This window comes from Anabrus simplex, chromosome 1 (assembly GCF_040414725.1).
Source record: "Anabrus simplex isolate iqAnaSimp1 chromosome 1, ASM4041472v1, whole genome shotgun sequence".
NCBI classification, from domain to species: domain Eukaryota; kingdom Metazoa; phylum Arthropoda; class Insecta; order Orthoptera; family Tettigoniidae; genus Anabrus; species Anabrus simplex.
Window position 1 is genome coordinate 1,534,728,826 of NC_090265.1, and position 20,015 is coordinate 1,534,748,840.

Genomic DNA, 20,015 nt, shown 5'->3' on the forward strand with positions numbered 1-20,015 from the left:
AAGGTCAGCCATTTAGACCCGCTAAATGCGACGTCTTATAGTACAATCCGGTTGTCGATATGATGTACCGTTCAACAGCAGTTAAATTTTAAATGGAGGTAAACATGCATATACTTTCTTATGTCGATCTATATTTATTCAGTGAAGTCGGGTCGTGTGTGCCATTGTGTAATTAATTAATACTGCTATTGTAATCAGTACTCCCCACATCGACTTTGACTGGTAGTAGGAATGGGGTCCTTGTCCTGCTCCTGTGTACCATTGTAATGAATAATTTCCTTCTCGATTTGACTGGCAGAAGGCTAGGGAGCATGGATTTTTTCAGAACTCCTTTACCTAATTGTGTTTGGCAGTAAGCAAGGGTGCCCATCATTATAAGCAAATTTACCCATCTAAAATGTGGCATAGTGGCCTGCTATTATAATGAAAACTTACCGATTCGGTGTGACTGCCATAAGCTGACGGGCATTAGGAAAAGGATCCTGTGATTGTAATGATAACAGCACAACTCAATTTTGACTGGCACTAGGGAAGGTGCCTGCCATTATAATAAAAATTCCTCAACTGTTGTCTGCCTGGAAGTAGGAAATGCAGCCTGCTATTGCAACAAAAACTCTCCAGATCGATTGTGACTGCGCAGTAGGCAATGGGGCCTGCCATTATAATGAAAATTCTCATCTCGATTGTGAATGGCAATAGGCAAGTTGACATCATCACAACTCAACAACTCGCAGTTTACATTTGAAACAACGTGTGTGTACCTCCCTATTCTGTTCCTCGGATAAGACTAAGAGACATGGTATTGAAAAAATCTTATTAACTGCGTGTACAGTAATTTACTTCGATATCCGTATACAATGTAGAATACGTTAGCGAAGCACAGGTACATTTGCTAGTTAATTTATAAAGATAGTGATGTCAAATGTAAAGTCATTATCTTAGCTATAAACGTGTGTCACAAACGAGTATTTATCGTATTCTCGATCATCCAGGTACGATTTTAGCACGAGGAAAGTTGAAATTAATATAATGAGTTTCGAGGTGTAGAGTTAGGATATTATAAGATCTGCTGATGATAATATTTGAGAAAAAGAATAAGAGAAGTAACGTAACGAATAAAAGAAAGATCATAATTAGTATACTCCCGTGAATTTCTTAAGTAGTATATGTATAATAGTTTTTATTTTTATTTGAATGTATTTTTCATTATTTTTATCGGTCACATTTACACTCATCAAATGTTATGTAGTCTAATTATAAAGCCACTTGCGACTATTATTTAAATCATACTACTGAAGAATATATATGTGATTTGAAAAGATATCCACGACTGGGATTACACTAACAGTTACCCACTACAAAAAATATAAATAAAAGATATTTCATTTCGCACTTCTCAAATCCTCAATGTGCGTTGGTCTAGATTCGAACCACGGCTGTCTTAGTAAGAAGCCAGTGATTGCGTCCGGAGGTTGTCATCCCGGAATACACTCCTGTCGAGTAAAGGAGTTCGGTACTCAAGTAACATTGGTTCGAATTGAGGACAGAGTGCTTGCTCTGTGCCAGAGAAGTGACCCAGTCCATATACTTTCTAGCTTTATCCCACAGTACAGGTAAGAAGAAGAACAGAAAGTAACGTACATTAATAATGTTACAATGGGTCAGCTGAGTAACTTGAAAGTAGACAAATTCAGACCTATACCTATCCCCACTCGCTTCATGGGCACATTATTGATGTCAGGGGAACACCTGTGAATTTATCAAAGTTTACGCTGGAAGCTGAATGAATAAGGTCTACGTGATCAGCAGCTTTAATCTCCTCTAATGGCACTCTTTTAACGACGGATGAGACATAATGACTACAAATCCTTGGAATTTCCAGGAATCGTATTATAACCGTCGCCTGCTTCAGTTCAGTGCGCTACATTATCAAAAGTGGACAAGTCTGTTTACTTATTTTCTTGATTAGGCATTAATAACGTATTATTGTGGAAGGATAAGCACTATGAGTGTTTGAATTACCGGAAATATGTTCTTAACATACAGTAGAAATATGTACAAACGTCGGTAATTTGGAAATACATGCGCAAAACTAGAAGGTGGCGTACCGAGCTCGATAGCTGCAGTCGCTTACCCAAGTGCGGCCAGTATCCAGTATTTGGGAGATAGTAGGTTCGAACCCCACTGTCAGCAGCCCTGAAAAGAAGGTGACGCCTTCTCTTTGGCCAGGACACAAGAGCTTGCGGCAAATTCAAGCGAGGCGCGCAAAGCGAGCTGACGGGAAGAACAGCCTGTATACCCCCAGAAACCTACGGATCCATTCCGCTGGAGACAGCTACTGATTTCTTCATTAAAGAGCTAGGATTATCACAAAAACAGGAAAGAAATGAAATGCAGCCAATGATTTACATTTCTATATTAATGCCATAGTAGTTGCTGAAAATATTTGCACATCTCGTTTATGCAGACCTGGCATCATCGAAGGAAACTCTGCGACACGCGTCGTAATATTCATCTTCTGTTATTTCGCTTTTCACTCTCCTAATTCGTTTTTCAGGGCCTCAGTTGTACGCAGACAGTTCCGACAGAATTTCTGTTTTAACTTTTCCAACAAAGAAAAATCAAACAAACTGAGATCTGGAGGTCTAGAAAGATATGTTTCAAGAACAAAGACTCGTTGTTTAACAGTACTCTTTATAATCATTGAACGTGTCCAGTAAATCGTGTGTCTGACAAGCGCAAGTACCGCGCTCTACAAAAGACAAAACCTTAGAGGACAAAGGATGGGACAAAGAAGCTGTTGTCCCTCTCCAATGAGCTCCTAGCTCGTCCCTTGACTGTGCCATAAACTCTTATTTAGTGGTCACTGCACTGTATTGTAATATTGCTTCAATGAGGCACCTAATTGATAGGTTATAAGACGATTTATTTGTGTCCATCATTCGAAGAGATTATCTCATATTTCATACCGACTAATTAAATCTAACAGAGATGTTAGCTTTTGATATGAAAAATGAAACTAATTTTCGAATTTGAAAGTCTGAGAAGAAAGCTTTTTACTGAGAATTCTCTTCTAGACTTCCACTATAATCCGGTACAAGAAACAGCTACCACTCTGCAATGCAAATAGGAAGCGATCTAAGGAAGTGCGATAGTTACCGTCTTCTTACCACGACATCCGTAGTTGGAATCTCAGCCAGTACAGGGTGTTCCCAAACATGTGAAACGTAATCATGGGTGGATAGTACACGCCTAAACAATACAAAAATCCCTATTAACATCTGCCTCACAGTTGATCATTTACGAGCTGGGCCTGTTTAAGTTGTTAGCTGGGAAGAGGGGATACTTCTTATTTTGGACTAGGTTTAGATTGAAGCACGCTGTTACAGACATTTCAGTACTTCACAAGCGCATGCAACAAGGTTGTCATCGAATACGTTCGATTATGCAAACGTGGCATCTTCGAAGGAAATGCCGTGACAGTGACACGCATCGTAATTGTTCGGACGTGTCCGACAAATAATGGGATGGTGTGTTCAGGCGTGCATTTAGGCACATGGTAGACATTTTGAGGATTTCTTGTATTAGAATGCAGAATCCTTGCTGGTACGCCAGCATTACGACAGCTGCTTGGCATGGGATGAGCCAGTTAAGGCTATTTGCCAAAACTTCCCGTACAAAGTTGGAAAGCCTGTAACTCGTATACGATCGACCGTAACGCATATATTTAAAGGAACTTTTGATGTTCTTTTGAGGTGTACTATCACCCCCCTCCCCCCACGATTACACCCCACAAGTTCGGAAATCATTTTCCATCCAGGTGCTTCTTCAACGCTGAGAAAAGATGAAAATGACTGGTTGCCAGGTCCGGGTTATAGGGAGGATGGTCTAGTACTTCCCACTGGAAGCGTCATAAGTGCTGTTGGCTGTGTGTGGCCTAGTGTTGTCGTGCAGTGACATGACTCTTGCTGAGGGAAATCCAGGTCGTTTTCTCCAAATTGCTGCCCGCAAACACTAACTGGCAGCATTCATTGTCGCTTCCCTGGTAAGGAAATCAACCATATGGACCCACCTTCCTACAGACCCAAACTGACATCCAGTGATTTCTGTCTCTTCGGATGGCTGTAGAAGCCCCTGGGAGGTAAGGGATTCAACGACGATATGGCCGTTCAGCATGACGCAGATTTCTTTCATGCCGGCATCGATGCCTGGCGTACAGTTGGAACAAGTGTTAGGAAAAGAATGGTGACTATCTTGAATAGTAATGTGTATCAGTGCCTGTACTGTGTCCTGTGTATCCTTATATCGGCATGTAAAATGAAAGTTCTCTGTGGAAGCTGTAACGGTTCCAATCCCGTTACAAGATGATATCTGTATTTTTATTATTTTATCTGCATTATTATTATTATTATTATTATTATTATTATTATTATTATTATTATTATTATTATTATTATTATTATTATTATTATTATTATTATTATTATTATTATTATGTCCGTATTATTATTATCTGTGAGATTACTATTATTTTGTTATAATTATTATTCAATTCCAGTTCGCAAAGCTTGTCGCATGCGTATTTGTAATTGAGTGTATGCATATATATGTATATGTAGATTAACATTAAATACCTGTACAGTGAGAGTTTCGATATATCAGATGTTGAGTGTGACATCCTTACATTGTGCAATATTGCTGGCATTTCTGCCAAGTCATTGCCAAGTCATGGCTACGTCATCGTGACCTTTTAGCATATTCGCTCAAAGACTCAGCCGCCCCGGGGGATTTCACCATTACATGCAACGGTTTGTGGCGTTGTGGGAGTATGCCATTGTTATTTCTGGAGATTACGTAGCTGTGTCAACCAACGTCTATAAAAGGTGGATGCATATTGTAGCGTCAGTCATTATTTAAACGGAAGCAGTACAGTGAACAAGTCTACTAGATGAAGAGGCCTCAGTCGGTCAGTCAACGAGTATGAACGAGAGATGGAGAAGACTCAGTGAGCCAGTAATTATTGGTCATTGAGAGAGTGAGGCCAAAATTGGTCCGTCACTTAGTGGAAGACACGGACGCTAGGGCTTACTATGGAGTCAGAGAGGGCAACCCTGGACCTGCCAAGAGGTAATACCATATTGACTTACAAAGAAGTCAGATGATATGGAGAAGAAGCAGTCACAAGGATGTATCACCACATTAGGCGTGACACATCTACAGTAAACACCAGATCAAAGGATTACGTCATAATTACACTCCAAGTGTTGAAGGTACAGTCAAGTGAATCAGTGAGGGAAATATTTCGTATAAATTGTTAAATGTCCGGTCAAGAAGAATTTAAATTCATGCCTAGTTTCTTTCAGTTGCAATGTCATAATTTCATATTCTCATCTGTTTTATCGCAACAAGACTCACCATTTCTTGATATATTATTTAAAGAATATATATTGTTCTATCAAACGAATTCATAGTTTTATTTCATTGACAGTAAAATATCTTAACCTCAAAATTAATGGAGAAACCGAACGCCAATCTCCTTTTCCCAGAACTTATATGGTATGTTGTCAAAAGTAAGCTTATTACCCCACACCTTAGAGATAGTCAAGAGTCTCATTCTATTATTGCTGCACTGAGTGGCAGCTGGCAAACTTCAAATAACGTATGTGGAAGTAAGCAGGTAACAAGTAAGTGTGAGTACAAGGTTCGACGATTGTGTATTTTATTTAATGAATGTTAATTTTCAGATTTTCCATTTTAAATGTAGAAATTACATATTTTTCAATTTTAAATGCAGTTTTATATATAATATTTGTAAAATTTAGTCAGCGACTTAGGAAAGTATCAATGTGTCGACGCAACGTGGGACTCGAATAAATTCAGAATCTGTTCTGAATGACAGCATATCATAGGTTCATTTTGGGAGGAGTATGCACAATTTAAGCCAACGGAAATTACCGGTAAATGTAAGGAGTGTAAGTTTGTGATATATATTTGTATTTTGGGGATATGTCGAAGGAATTGAAGAGGGAAATTAATTTGAGATCGCGTACTATCACTAGTGAACCAAAGATGGACAAGGAAGACAATAACAAGTCATGTGACGACGATGTCATTGCTTCTGCGGACATCCAAGGTGATATTCAGAGTAGGGAGCAGGTGAATACGATGGAAGCTTCTGAGGTAATTCAGGAAAGTGCAGAAATTGAGAAGCATACTGAAACCCAAAAGGAAATCGTGGGGGGAATGAACCAAGATTTTTTTAATTTGTTCATGGCCGAAATGACCGGGCTCAAGAAACATATGGAGGAAAAGATTGATACTAGTAGCGAAAATAGTCAGAAAAGAATGGAGGAAAATATTGATATGAGTAGCGAAAATAGTAATAAACGAATGGAACAAATAATTAGTAGTAACGAAAATAGTAAGGAAGAGATGAAAGAATTAATTAGTACTAATAATGAAAATTGTAATACACAGATTAACGCTATAAGTAGTAAAATCGAAGAATTGATTAATGGTAACAGTGCGATTAATGATAAATTACATAGGTTAAGTAAATCACTAAATTCTAAAATAGATACTAAGATAGTAGAGGTAACTGGTCAAATATACAAGTTAGAAAATAAGTTTAATAAAGTGTGTGTTGACCTTAGAGGAGAAAGGGAGTTGAGTCGGAGCGGTTTTCATACTCAAATTGAGCATGTCAAAGGAACATGTAAAAAACAAGATCGTACTGTTAAGTAATAAAATTTCGAGTAATCGGGAAGAAATTCATGACGTAGTCGAGAAAAGATTGGACAAGAGTTACAATGCAGTTGGGGAAGATACGAGGGAACAGATTAGTAGAAATGAGCAAATTGAAAGCAAACTTGTGGAGGTCACTGAACTACGGAACGAACAGGAAATGCTATCACAGCAGGTGAGAGAGAGAGAGGAAGAATTTCAGGAAGACGTGAGAATAGTGGAAGAGAATTCTGAGAGAGAAGCGGAAGAAGAATAAGAAGAAGAAGAAGTTGTGAACTACCAGGGAGTGATACGGCAGGAATTTGAATTTGCAAGTGAGTCGGCGGGTGAGGTGATAGCGAGTGGTTTGTTCAGTAGGGATCGTGATTTAACTGGGTTTTCTGGAGAACAGTTCAGTTCTATAGAATTTGTAAAAGTAGTTGAGAAAAGATTTTCTAGTAAGTTGAGGAATAATAATACTGAATGGGAATACGTACTGGAAATCTTGTCGAATGTTTTTATCGGTGAAAGTAGAATATCGTTTCGAGTATACTGGAATAATATGTCTAATTTAGGAGAGTTTAAAGTGTTCATTGACAGGTTTTGGGAAGAATGTTTACAGGGGAGAGAGAGAGAGCGCATGATGGCTGGGGAAAGTAGTATAGTAGAGAAAGGGGGGAAAATGTTAGCCTTGTATCAGAGAAGAGGTAGTGATCATAATCCGCAGAGGATTAATAGTTGTGTCGGTGGTGATAGGGGTCAGAGGAGTAACAAGAGAGAATCGGAAGATGGGAGGCGTATGTATTTGAGTTATGAGAGAGAAGGTCAGAAGAGTAATCAGAGAGAATCGGAAGATGGGAGGCGTATGTATTTAAGTTATGAGAGAGAAGGTCAGAAGAGTAATCAGAGAGAATCGGAAGATGGGAGGCGAACGGATTTGAGTTATCAGAGAGATTATGATAGTCTTAATATGAATGTTATCAAGGTGTCGTTATCGAGCCAGAGTATTTCAGATTCACAGGGAATCGGGTAAGTTAAGTGGACAGGCTGAAGGTATAAGATGAACAGGTATGTAGTATAAGTAGTTATGTAGTGAAAGTAGATTTAAGGGTATAGTGTGATTGTGACCTAAGTAGTGTTAAGTGAGATATTTAAGTAGTGACGTAGTCGTAGATAATGAAGTAATTAATGGTAGTAGTAAGTTAGAAGTAAGAAGTGTTCTGTTAAGTGATGTAAGTACTTATAATACTGAGAATATGATGTAAGTAGTGAGGTAGTCGGTGATGGAAATTGTGACATGAAGAAGGTAAGTGAAGGTACTATTAGATATTATAACCGCCGTTGGGTAAGTGACAGTGTGTAAATAAGATGATAGCGGTACCAATCATAATTGAAGGTAATTGTTAGCCACGCCTTGTTGTACCAGATCTTGTGTATTCAGTTATTTTAGGAGCTGACTTGGTTGCAAATCATGGAAGTAGAATAGACTTTAATTTAGGTGGTGTGTGTTTATTCTGGGAGTAAAACTAGCAAAGAAGTACGTGTTAATTATGATGGTCTGAGGTAAGTGTGTTGGTGACGTGTGTTCTTTAAAGATATATGAGAGGTAAGTGAAGGTGTTCCTAGTGAGAGGAAATGTTAGTGTGTGTTACGTGTCTATAACGACCAGTATCCTAGGGATAGTCGGTATGAGGCAGTGACGTGAGGTAATTTGAGTGAATTACAGGAGGAGTAATTGTGTTCGATGTTAGGTAAGCATCGAGAGATATTTAGTGGTAAGTGAGGAAGAACACGTATGTGAACATAAATTTGTAGTAAATGACCATTCATCATTTGTGGGAGGTAAGTACCCCATTCAACTTAAATGTGCTAGTGAAGTCTAAGAACGGATAAACATTATGCTGGATTACGGAATAATTGAACCATCTTGTAGCCATAGTATTGATTCTTTAATTATTGTTGCCAAGTAGGATGTGATCTATTGAGATATGTAAGTTAATAAGGGCAAAATTGATTCAGTTTGGGTGACAAGGTGCTACTCAGAGTTCCGTTTCATCATCTGCAGAGGCGGGAAATATGATGAAGTTATTTTTTGTATCAGGGGTATTTCACAATGGTGAACCGTATCGGGAAGTGTGCATATTCCTTAAAAGATCAGGAAGGGGATATTGTCGCTATTTATAGTATTATATATGTAAGGAAGTACTTCACGTGAGATTTGTTCAGATAAGAATAAGATGATTAATTTTGTGAGAAATTGGCAAAATAAAACTAACATATGTGAATTTGCGTGTGAACAAAGTGTCGTATTGGTGTATTGGAAGAATAAGTGCTACATTGTCATGTACTGTGTGACAAAAAAACGGAGAACAGGACATTGGACAGTTATCTACGATAACAATATGCGAGAAAAGTTCTCATATAAGTGATATTTCACAAAAAGTTTTGACATGTTTAAAAAAAAAGAATGTAGTGTAATCATTTAAAATTATTTGTGTGTGTTAAATTGAGTGCTGTACTCTTGTGATTTGTATGAGAGAAAAAGAGAATGGGACACTGAACAGTTATCTACGATGGCAATGTGCGAGAAAAATTCTCATATTTGTGATATTTTATAAAATGTACGGATGTTGAAAAAGAAAATTATTGTTGTATACTCATTTAAAGTGTTTATCTGTGTCAGTGTTATATATATAATTTTGTTCATAAATCAATCGATTCTTTGTTCTTCGATTTATTTATGAGGGAGGCGAATTGTAACGGTTCAAATCCCGTTACAAGATGATATCTGTATTTTATTATTTTATCTGTATTATTATTATTATTATTATTATTATTATTATTATTATTATTATTATTATTATTATTATGTCCATATTATTATTATTTTATCTGTGAGATTACTATTAGTTTGTTATAATTATTATTCAATTCCAGTTCGCAAAGCTTGTCGCATGCGTATTTGTAATTGAGTGTATGCATATATATGTATATGTAGATTAACATTAAATACCTGTACAGTGAGAGCTTCGATATATCAGATGTTGAGTGTGACATCCTTACATTGTGCAATATTGCTGGCATTTCTGCCAAGTCATTGCCAAGTCATGGCTACGTCATCGTGACCTTTTAGCATATTCGCTCAGAGACTCAGCCGCCCCGGGGGATTTCACCATTACATGCAACGGTTTGTGGCGTTGTGGGAGTATGTCATTGTTATTTCTGGAGATTACGTAGCTGTGTCAACCAACGTCTATAAAAGGTGGATGCATATTGTAGCGTCAGTCATTATTTAAACGGAAGCAGTACAGTGAACAAGTCTACTAGATAAAGAGGCCTCAGTCGGTCAGTCAACGAGTGTGAACGAGAGATGGAGAAGACTCAGTGAGCCAGTAATTATTGGTCATTGAGAGAGTGAGGCCAAAGTTGGTCCGTCACTTAGTGGAAGACACGGACGCTAGGGCTTACTATGGAGTCAGAGAGGGCAACCCTGGACCTGCCAAGAGGTAATACCATATTGACTTACAAAGAAGTCAGATGATATGGAGAAGAAGCAGTCACAAGGATGTATCACCACATTAGGCGTGACACATCTACAGTAAACACCAGATCAAAGGATTACGTCGTAATTACACTCAAAGTGTTGAAGGTACATTCAAGTGAAACAGTGAGGGAAATATTTCGTATAAATTGTTAAATGTCCGGTCAAGAAGAATTCAAATTAATGCCTAGTTTCTTTCAGTTGCACTGTCATAATTTCATATTCTCATCTGTTTTATCGCAACAAGTCTCACTATTTTTTGATATATTATTTAATGAATATATATTGTTCTATCAAACTAATTCATAGTTTTATTTCATTGACAGTAAAATATCTTAACCTCAAAATTAATGGAGAAACCGAACGCCAATCTCCTTTTCCCAGAACTTATATGGTATGTTGTCAAAAGTAAGCTTATTACCCCACACCCTAGAGATAGTCAGGAGTCTCATTCTATTATTGCTGCACTGAGTGGCAGCTGGCGCCCTTCACATAACGTATGTGGAAGTAAGCAGGTAACAAGTAAGTGTGAGTACAAGGTTCGACGATTGTGTATTTTATTTAATGAATGTTAATTTTCAGATTTTCCATTTTAAATGTAGAAATTTCATATTTTTCAACTTTAAATGCAGTTTTATATATAATATTTGTAAAATTTAGTCAGCGACTTAGGAAAGTATCAAAGCGTCTTTACCTTATTTTTTGAAGCGCATTTGTACACTGACTGACGGAGCAAATGCAACACCAAGAAGGAGTGGTCAGAACTTTATGCCAATTGCAGGGTAGACTGACGTCACTGAGGTATGCTCGTGATGTGAAATGCGCCGCTGTGCTGCGCACGTAGCGAACGATAAATGGGACACGGCGTTGGCGAATGGCCCACTTCGTACCGTGATTTCTCAGCCGACAGTCATTGTACAACGTGTTGTCGTGTGCCACAGGACACGTGTATAGCTAAGAATGCCAGGCCGCCGTCAACGGAGGCATTTCCAGCAGACAGACGACTTGACGAGGGGTATGGTGATCGGGCTGAGAAGGGCAGGTTGGTCGCTTCGTCAAATCGCAGCCGATACCCATAGGGATGTGACCACGGTGCAGCGCCTGTGGCGAAGATGGTTGCCGCAGAGACATGTGGCACGTGCGAGGGGTCCAGGCGCAGCCCGAGTGACGTCAGCACGCGAGGATCGGCGCATCCGCCGCCAAGCGGTGGCAGCCCTGCACGCCACGTCAACCGCCATTCTTCAGCTGTTCCAATATCGACCAGAACAATTTCCCGTCGATTGGTTGAAGGAGGCCTGCACTCCCGGCGTTCGCTCAGAAGACTACCATTGACTCCACAGCGTAGACGTGCACGCCTGGCATGGTGCCGGGCTAGAGCGACTTGAATGAGGGAATGGCGGAACGTCGTGTTCTCCGATGAGTCACGCTTCTGTTCTGTCAGTGATAGTCACCGCAGACGAGTGTGGCGTCGGCGTGGAGAAAGGTCAAATCCGGCAGTAACTGTGGAGCGCCCTACCGCTAGACAACGCGGCATCATGGTTTGGGGCGCTATTGCGTATGATTCCACGTCACCTCTAGTGCGTATTCAAGGCACGTTAAATGCCCACCGCTACGTGCAGCATGTGCTGCGACCGGTGGCACTCCCGTACCTTTAGGGGCTGACCAATGCTCTGTTTCAGCAGGATAATGCCCGCCCACACACTGCTCGCATCTCCCAACAGGCTCTACGAGGTGTACAGATGCTTCCGTGGCCAGCGTACTTTCCGGATCTCTCACCAATCGAACACGTGTGGGATCTCATTGGACGCCGTTTGCAAACTCTGCCCCAGCCTCGTACGGACGACCAACTGTGGCAAATGGTTGACAGAGAATGAAGAACCATCCCTCAGGACACCATCCGCACTCTTATTGACTCTGTACCTCGACGTGTTTCTGCGTGCATCGCCGCTCGCGGTGGTCCTACATCCTACTGAGTCGATGCCGTGCGCATTGTGTAACCTGCATATCGGTTTGAAATAAACATCAATTATTCTTCCGTGGCGACTCTGTTTTTTCCCTAACTTTCATCCCTTTCGAACCACTCCTCCTTGGTGTTGCATTTGCTCTGTCAGTCAGTGTACATTCGAAAAATACAGGGCAAATTTCAGAACAACATTGTACTAAAGAAAATCATATCCCCCTAACTGTTCTTGAACTCCGATGTGTCTTGTTCTGCATTAGCAAACAATGTATAGAAGAGTATGGTAAAAGCCGAATGGACCATTCCTGGAAAATTTAATTCTAAGTAAAGTTAGTAAACTCATGTACTTGTCCCGAGGTGGTTGGTTTTACGTCTCACTAACCACGTGTACGGTTTTCAGAATCGTCGAGGTGTCACATTTTCCCCCGCAAAAGTTCATTTACGTGCTGCTAAATCTACCGACACGAAGCTGGCATATTTGAGCACCTTCAAACACTAAGTCCAAATTGAACCCACCAACATGGTTTGAAAAGGCCAGAGCTTAGGCCTACATCGTCTGAGTCACTCAGCCTGACCTAGAATAAAATTTAAGTGCTGCCAGTATCCAATATTCGGGAGACAGTAGGTTCTAACCCAACTGTCGGCAGCTCTGAAGATGGTTTTCCGTGGTTTCCCACTTTCACACCAGGCAAACGCTGGGGCTATACATTAATTAAGGCCACGGCCGCTTCCTTCCCACTCCTAGCCCTTCCCTGTCCCATCGTCGCCATAAGAGCTATCTGTGTCGGTGCGACGTAAAGCAACTAGCAAAAAAAAAAAAAAATGAATAAAACACGAAGAATGACACCATGTCATTAAGTCAACATTGTGATTTTAAAAATATTTTTTTTGTTCTAATGGGAATACTTAATTCGTGGAAGAGTCAGGAAATATACTCTGAGATGTACCCGAAATAAATTCGAACACATTTATTCTAGTGGTTAAACGTCGTACAAACACTTGGAAATGTTTTGTGAAGCAAGGGTCCGAAATGGCTAACATTTGGGAGATAGTGAATATGGCCTTAATTAAGGTAAATCCGGTGTGAAAATCGGAAACCACGGAAGACCAATTTCTTGGCTGCCGACGGTGACATTCTACCCAACATCTCCTGAATTTAATTTCACAGCTACGTGACCCAAAGTACGCTGCCAACTCGCATGGTGTTGGACAATTCCTTGGTAGTTCCAGAGAGTATTACACTAAACATGAAAAAAAGAAACCTAACTCTCAGTCTGTTTGTGAACTCAGAAGAGTATGGGTCTGCATCAGCCACACTTCATAAAAGATTGTGACAACAGTCTATTTCGGGTAGACCTGAAAGTATATTTCCTGCCTTCTCGACGAATTCAATGCCTAATGGAGAATTCCTTGTGTTACTGGTTGCGAAGACTTTCAGCAGCCACTCGGTGACAGTAAACATTGTTAGACAAAAGTTTTCTCATTTCACGTACAATTTCCTTCTTTTTTTCCGCACACTGGTGGGATTGTGAGTGCGATCTGTGTTGTACGTAAGAAACCTGGCCTAATTTTATGGCAGGATATCCTACTTGACCGTATGACATAATCAGTATTACATATTTCTGTGGAGTTTATGCGGAGCTGTTTATGGCCTGCCTATCCGATGCGGTGAAAGCTTGTTCGGCTTCACCCAGAAGGACATGGGTTCGATACTTCGTCAGTTAGTTGAACAGTTTAAGAAACAGTATTTCCTTTTCTGGAGAGGCACCTGACTCTGAGGTCAACTTAGCGTACACCAAAAATGAGTACCAGATAAATTCTTGGGGGCAAAGACAAACGGGCATAGAGCTAACCACTGTAGATTATCTCACTTAGAGCCGAGGTTACGGATTGTGGAAGCCTTTACGATCGACTCCTCAAGGGTTTTTAAGGCCTGTCCCGAGATGACTTTGCTTTGCTTGCTTTTGCTAGTTTGATGGTGTGGTGTGTTGTGTGTATTAATAAAAAAACAGACACACTGTCCCGACGCCAGAGGAAATAACCAGACGCGTTTAAATTCCCCGAATCGTGATCCCCGTGTTGACACTCAGTCAAGGAGTGGAGATGGACTGATGTACAATTCCATTTGTTTCTGTAGTTCTAGTTTATAAATAAAGATGCTTTTCTAAGAAGTCACATTTCTTGCACGTAGTGTAGCTTTTCAAAGACCTTGGATAGGAACGTAATGATGTATAGATTCTAGAGAAAATGAAATATTACATTTCACTTACACAACAATAATTTTGAGTGGCTATTCCTAGCTTGGTGTAGCCTTTGTAAGGCAGAGTCATTGATGAGGGTGAGGGGCCTCGGTCGTATATGAGAAGCTGTGTGTTATTGTGGAAGAGGATAGTGTTGCGGGAATGCTGGGGACAGAATAAACATCCAGACAGAGAGCATCTGGAATTAACCGTTTACGATTGAAATCTCTCTATCAGACTGGGAATCGAAGCCGGTACTATAAGAACCGAAAGCCAAGTCGCTGACCACTCAGCCATGGGACCAGATTGAAACAAATCCTTTGCATATGTATGATTAAAACACATTTAGTTAAGCACAGTAAAAATATATCGAGGACTTGGTACATGTTTACTTTCGAATTTCATTTCTTAAAGGATCCGGCTCCTTGACTGAATGGTCAGCGCAGTGTTCTTTGGTTCAAAGGGCCATGGGTTCAATTCCCGGCCGTGTCAGAGATTTGAGCCTTAAGTGGTTAATTCCCTTGGCTTGGGGACTGGGTGTTTGTACTGTTCCCAATATTCCTGCAGCTTACACACCACACACTATCCAGACATGTCAAGGTTACGAGCGCTAACTGACAGCTGTGCGTGCATTAGAAACAGCTGTTACGAACGCTAACTGACAGTTGTGCGTGCGTGAGAAACAGCTGTTACGAGCGCTAACTGACAGCTGTGCGTGCATGAGAAAAAGCTGTTACGAGCGCTAACTGACAGCTGTGCGTGCATGAGAAACAGCTGTTACGAACGCTAATTGACAGTTGTGCGTGCATGAGAAACAGCTGTTACGAGCGCTAACTGACAGCTGTGCGTGCATGAGAAACAGCTGTTACGAGCGCTAACTGACAGTTGTGCGTGCATGAGAAACAGCTGTTACGAACGCTAACTGACAGTTGTGCGTGCGTGAGAAACAGCTGTTACGAACACTAACTGACAGTTGTGCGTGCATGAGAAACAGCTGTTACGAGCGCTGACAGCTGTGCGTGCATGAGAAACAGCTATTACGAGCGCTAACTGACAGCTGTGCGTGCATGAGAAACAGCTGTTTCGAACGCTAACTGACAGCTGTGCGTGCATGAGAAACAGCTGTTACGAGCGCTAACTGACAGCTGTGCGTGCATTAGAAATAGCTATTACGAACGCTAACTGACAGTTGTGCGTGCGTGAGGAACAGCTGTTACGAGCACTAACTGACAGCTGTGCGTGCATGAGAAAAAGCTGTTACGAGCGCTAACTGACAGTTGTGCGTGCATGAGAAACAGCTGTTACGAACGCTAACTGACAGCTGTGCGTGCATGAGAAACAGCTGTTATTAACGCTGACAGCTGTGCGTGCATGAGAACGAGCTGTTACGAGCACAGGACGTTATCAGATAGCGCAAGCCTTGAGGGGTGTACGTTACACATTCATAACTGTGGTGCTCCGCGCAATACATGTATATATTCTTCCATATAAGGACAAAGATCTACATAATTAAATGTGTTCAACTTAGTGTTTGCATAAAATACGCGAAACAGTGTACTAAGAAAATATTTACTTTAACGTTTGTCAAAAAATGTGAAGCACAAAATAAAATACATGTGATTTTTAGGGGCTTAACATGCTCAACTCACCTATGAACAATTAAGAAGCAGAATAATGCCGAATACTATGCCGTCTCTATATCGTTTCCGCAGCTAAACGTCATAATTTTATAAACTTAAACAAAAGAAGCCGGCCCCGTGGTGTAGGGGTAGCGTGCCTGCCTTTCACCCGGAGGCCCCGGGTTCGATTTCCGGCCAGGTCAGGGATTTTTACCTGGACCTGTGGGCTGGTTCGAGGTCCACTCAGCCTACGTGATTAGAATTGAGGAGCTATCTGACGGTGAGATAGCGGCCCCGGTCTAGGACGCCAAGAATAACGGCCGAGAGGATTCGTCGTGCTGACCACACGACACCTCGTAATCTGCAGGCCTTCGGGCTGAGCAGCGGTCGCTTGGTAGGCCAAGGCCCTTCAAGGGCTGTAGTGCCATGGGGTTTGGTTTGGTTTGGTTTAAACAAAAGAAAATAAGCCACGATAAATGTAGCATCTCTTCAAGAACCATGTTGATACAGAAATACACAAATAAAAACACAGATTAACATATTACTGTGTCAGTCCATATGCCACAGCCTACGTAGCTGTATGTTTCAACCATTACTTGTAGACCAAAAGAGATAACTGGAACCTGTCATCGATAGGGGCCGGGCTGAGTGGCTCAGACGGTTGAGGCGCTGGCCTTCTGACCCCAGCTTGGGAGGTTCCATCCCAGCTCGGTGCGGTGGTATTTGAAGATGCCTGCGGGACAAAATTCCGGCACCTCGGCGTCTCCGAAATCCGGAAAATGTAGTTAGTGGGACGTCATCGATGGGCGTGTACAGTCCTGAGTCAGCAACGTGGGGAAGTACGAGCCGACGGGGGGGAAGGGACTTGCGTCCGTGTGCACAGGTATTTCTACCACGGGCACTGCGCTTACGGCGGGCAAGCTTTGACACCCGTGCACTACACTATCCACCCCGAAAAGGAAAAAAGAACCAACAATAACACATAGGCCTACGGCAGACGCCTTGCAATGGCTGCATCATACTAGAAATAAAAGCAAAGTCATCTCCGTAAAGGCCATGAAGGCCCTTGGAGTGGTGGAACGTAAAGGCTTCCTCTATCCGTAACCTCGCCACCTGATGGGGTGGAGTGGTTAGCTCTACGCCCGGTCGCCTTTGCCCCCAGGAATTAACCTGGTACTCATTATTGGTGTAAGCTGAGTTAACCTCAGGGCCACGTGTACTTCCGGAAGTGGAAATCTCGTTTCTTAAATTTTACGACTTCCTGACGGGGATTTGAACCAACGTCCTTCCGGGCGAACCGAGCACGCCTTTACCGCCTCGGCCAGGCAGCCCTTGCCTGCCAGAAATAGCCAAACGCACTTATTATGTCTTATAGGAGTAACGCAAATTATTTTCAATAAATACCGTATATTTTCGTGAAGAACATAGTAAGAATTAAGAAATATTCTGTTGCTCATGACTGTTTCACGTTCAATCTGAAGTACAGTTACCGCATAACAGAACTCGATATACCTCAAGTAACATGATTCTGGTCCGCCTCTGTGGTGTAGTGGTTAGCGTGATTAGCTGCCACCCCCGGAGGCCCGGGTTCGATTCCCGGCTCTGCTACGAAATTTGAAAAGTGGTATAAGGGCTGGAACGTGGTCCACTCAGCCTCGGGAGGTCAACTGAGTAGAGGTGGGTTCGATTCCCACCTCAGCCATCCTAGAAGTGGTTTCCCGTGGTTTCCCACTTATCCTCCAGGCAAATGTCGGGATGGTACCTAACTTAAGGCCACGGCCGCTTCCTTCCCTCTTCCTTAAGAAAGAAAGAAACATGATTCTGGAAAGAAGAGAGTTTAAATTCTACGTGTGGCCACACAAGAAATTACATTCCGACATTTCTTCTTCTTCTCCTTAAACTGTTTACCCTCCAGGGTCGGTTTTTCCTCGGACTGAGCGAGGGATCCCACCTCTACCGCCTCAAGGGCAGTGTCCTGGAACTTCAGACTATGGGTCGGGGATACAACTGGGGAGGATGACCAGTACCTCGCCCGGGCGGCCTCACCTGCTATGCTGAACAGGGGCCTTGTCGGAGGATGGGAAGATTGGGAGGGATAGACAAGAAAGGGGGAAGGAAGCGGCCGTAGCCTTAAGTTAGGTACCATCCCGGCATTTGCCTGGAGGAGAAGTGGGAAACCACGGAAAACCACTTCGAGGATGGCTGAGGTGGGAATCGAACTCACCTCTACTCAGTTGACCTCCCGAGGCTGAGTGGACCCCATTCCAGCCCTCGTACCACTTTTCAAATTTCGTGGCAGAGCCGGGAATCGAACCCGGGCCTGCGGGGGTGGCAGCTAATCACACTAACCGCTACACCACAGAGGCGGACTCCGATATTTCTTACTTCATATTTTAGTTAATGTCGGTATGGTTCCATACATGTAGGGCACAGCCGCTTCCTTCGCAATCGTAGTCATAATCACTTATAAATACTCAAATTGTACTGATATCACAACAACAGAGACATATTTCATGTCCAATACAAACCCCGGTTTGTTGACCGAGATGATCCAAGCTTACTACATGAAGCAAAGCACACAACAATTACTTTTTCTTTTAGTTTTCCGGAGAAGACAATAATATTTATAATATTCGGCTCTCAATATATTGCATGATAAGCTTTGAATCACTAAATTTCTAGCATCCTTCGTTGGTTGTAGTCAACTTATTGAGACAAAGAAGTGTTATAAGAACATGATAAGACCGTCACCTGCTGCAGCATAATACTTTGAAACAGCTACAGGAACTTACCGTTATGTTGTAAAGAAGCAACACACATTCCCTCTTCCGAAGCACACTGAAGTTTCATTTACACACGCAAACCATGAATGACCAGTTGTGAAAACAGAGAGCACGGCAAACTTGTTTAGGATTCACATAGATGGGCTTCCCCGATTGTTCTGTCCACGCCTCCCCGGAGGAGTTGGATGACGTTCGCTTGACCTTCACCTTGTAGCAGAAAGCCAAGTTCAAGGAAGAGATAAAACAAAGGTGTTGGTACTTGACTGCAGATGTCGCTACGCGTCGACACGTAACAGTGTACGGTGCGTCAGCCGTCTTCGAAGTGGATTCTTCAGTAGCTTATATGACGCACACATTTTCTTGCCTACGGCTACTGCATCCATGGGATATACCGTTATGGTGCCAGAGAATGACCTTGAATTCAGCAGTAAGTCAGTCACATCTTCGCCTCACTGGGCGAGTTGGCAGTGCGGTTAGGGGCGCGCAGCTGTGAGCTCGCATCCGAGAGATAATGGGTTCGAACCCCACTGTCGGCAGCCCTGAAGATGGTTTTCCAATTTTCCCATTTTCACACCAGGCGAATGCTGAGGCTGCACCTTAATTAAGGCCATGGCCACTTCCTTCCCTTTCCCAGGCCTTTCCTCTCCCATCGTCTCCATAAGTCCTATCTGTGTCGGTGCGACGTAAAGCAAATAGCAAAAGAATAGCTTCTGCTCGAAATAAATTCACTCATTATTTGTGTGTTTGCACAGCGGCGAATCCACTAAACGAATAATATAGTCCTTGCGCAACCTAAAAATCGCTATGTAAAATATTTTACTTCAGAAGTCTCGCCTGTAAGGTTCTGTCCTAAGGTTCAATGACATGCAAGTTAAATCAAATAGTAATGCTGTTGGTTGTTCATACCAATAATAATAATGTTATTTGTTTTACGTCCCACTAACTACTCTTTTACGGTTTTCGGAGACGCCGAGGTGCCGGAATTTAGTCCCGCAGGAGTTCTTTTACGTGCCATTAAATCTACCGACACGAGGCTAACGTATTTGAGCACCTTCAAATACCACCGGACTGAGCCAGGATCGAACCTGCCAAGTCGGGGTCAGAAGGCCGGCGCCTCAACCGTCTGAGCCACTCAGTCCGGCGTTGTTC

At 42.1% G+C, this 20,015-nt stretch overlaps 1 protein-coding gene across 1 annotated transcript in view; it reads right to left on the reverse strand.

Annotated features, from left to right (window-relative positions):
• LOC136862002 (adenosine receptor A3) overlaps window positions 1–18,914 on the reverse strand; it is a 78,278-nt gene extending 59,364 nt beyond the window's left edge. The window contains exon 1 of the mRNA XM_067138857.2: window positions 18,876–18,914. The gene's annotated coding sequence lies outside the window, so the exon portion shown is untranslated. The remainder of the gene's footprint in view (window positions 1–18,875) is intronic.
• Between the last annotated feature and the right edge of the window lie 1,101 nt (window positions 18,915–20,015).